The sequence below is a fragment of the Frankliniella occidentalis genome, unplaced genomic scaffold, assembly GCF_000697945.3.
Source record: "Frankliniella occidentalis isolate FOCC.00 unplaced genomic scaffold, Focc_3.1 Scaffold949, whole genome shotgun sequence".
NCBI classification, from domain to species: Eukaryota; Metazoa; Arthropoda; class Insecta; order Thysanoptera; family Thripidae; genus Frankliniella; species Frankliniella occidentalis.
Window position 1 is genome coordinate 45,723 of NW_026268055.1, and position 2,418 is coordinate 48,140.

The following is a 2,418-nucleotide window of genomic DNA, read 5'->3' on the forward strand; positions in this document are numbered from 1 at the left end:
CCCCCTCCCCCGGCCGCGGGCCCCAAGCCTTCGGGGCCCCGACCGGCCTGCGGGGTCGCTGACTCACTGCGCGAAGGCCTGTTTTGGTCCGCGTGTGTGTCGGTGTGAGAGGTTTGCGTGTGTGTGTGTGTGTCGTGCTTGGTACTTCCCACGTGGCCCGGTCAGCCCGGCTACTCGGATGCGTGAGAATCCAGAGCCGACGCTCTGCCCCCTTCCCCTCCGTAACGCAAGATGATGAGCCGAGCTGGGAGAATCATCAAGAAGAGGCCCACCTCGGCATCACGCGCGCCGCACGCCGCCACGCCACGTCCGGCTCATTGCCTGAGACTTATTACGGCCCCAAAGATATTTAGAGTTTTTTTTAGGGGGGGGGGGAGGTCTCTCCTTCACTTCTCTTCCCTCAAATTATAATTTTACGACGATTTTTGCCCTGCTTGCTTTGTGTGTGGCCGGTCCCGGCCCCGGCCCCGGCCCCGGCCCCGCCCAGCAGGCTGATGAGGCGAGGCGCTCGCGGTCCGGCTGTGCGGAGCGGAGTGGACCGTTGTTCGGGACACGCGCCGGGCCGGCCAGCCGCGGGACGGGAGGCTCAATAAAAGTACACGCTCCGGCTGGGCGGTGTGTTGTTATAGTCCAGCAGGTAGCATGGCGCTTGGTGGTCAGTAAAGCGCCCTCGGGGAGGCTTCCCTCCGCGTCCGGCGTGGCCACAGTGTGGGCACGGCCTGGCTATGCGCGGAGGCGCCCGCAGGAGGGACTCCCTGAGCCACACAATGCGGCGGGCGTGGGCCGGGGACGATGTGCGTGGCGGCGGTGGCGCAGCGGGTCAAGGGGAGGGCGGCCCCGAGCGTTCTCCGCGCTCCTCTCGCGACTTGTGTTGCGCCGCTCTCCGCGTGGGCATCGCCGGGCGCCTGGTGCAAGAGCCGCCGCGGGGTGACGACGGCGGTGAGGCTCTCCATCGGCGTCAACGCGCACGGGCACGCCAGTCCGTCCACCTCCTCGAACCCCGCCGCGCTCCGGCCCGCTGACCCATGAACCAGAGCTGCCCAGTGAACCGCAATGTTGCCGCAGAGAAGAAAGTACGCAGAAACTTCCCACGAATACACCTTGTGCGCGGGGGCTCTGCTCGGCGGCACACTAGGCCACTTGTATACACCTGTGGCGAGGGGTTGTTGCCCAGTAGGCGGGCGAGAAATGCAACCCATAACCAAACACCTGTGTATTCGAGGGGACTTTGCCTACCTTTTCTGGCAACAGACAACTCTGTAGCAGTGCTGCTCAGTAGGTAAGCTAGCGCCCCATAAGCCAGTACCTGCCAGGTGCTGCCCCATGAGCTAGTCGAGCCATGCGCTATCGTGAGCCAGTGCTGCCTCAGATCGTCCTCGTAGGAGCCAGCTGGCCGGGTCCTCCGGGTTGCCTTCCTCCTCTCCGGAGGGCGCCGGCGCCCCCGTGTAACGGTGCGGCAGGAAAGGGAGCCGTCGGTCTCCCGTCATCACCGCGGCTCCATGCCGCTCCTCGCGCGGCGGGGCCGAAAGAAAAAATACACAAACTGCCATTACATAGCGGTCCAGCCCGAGTCGGCCCATCAAAATCGACAGCAAGTACAGCAATATGGTACGGTACGGTGCGGCGCCGCTGTCACCTCGCAAAGGCCGGCCCCCGGGCAACCGACGCGGGCGCAACGGTGGCTCCGGGAACACTGCGAGCAGTGGCTTGAAATACTAGAGGCGCAGAGGCGACTGATTAACCACGCGCACTTCTGTGGTTATGCTGTACCGCATTCCCTGGGTGCGGGCGGGTTGCCTGCCTACTCGCTCGACCTGTAAGGCGCAATGGTTCGGGGCGATAGGCAATGACATGGTTCAGTACGGCTACAGGATGTCCAGGGGTCTGTGGGACGGCCTGTAGTGCCGTAACCACGGTGCTTTAAGCTGTGCAGGACGCCGCGGTGCGCCTCGCAGGCAGCATGAACAGGCAACCACTTTTGCGCGGATTTGGCTAAATCCGAACGAGGGCGGCGTTGCGCGCGAGGATTATTAGTGTACGACGAATGACCCGCAAATGGCCGGAGATCTCCCCCCTTCCCCCGCGGAGGGTAGTAAAAGTTCGACCGGAGCTCCGCCTGCCCCGTGCGCTCCTCCTGCAGCTGCTGCCACGGCAGCGTATGGCTCTGCGCGTGCATTCCAGGCGAAGCATGTCGGGGCGGGGCCGCCAGCGCGTCTAGTGAATGTGGCAACGCGTCGCCGTGGCGGGGCGTGGCGTGACCCCGCGCGGTCGCGCACAGTGCGGCACTGGGCCTCTCCTCTGCTAATGAAGCAGCGGGAGCAGCAGCACCACCACCAGCACCACCACCAGCACCACCACCAGCACCACCACCAGCACCACCACCAGCACCACCACCAGCACCACCACCACCACCACCAC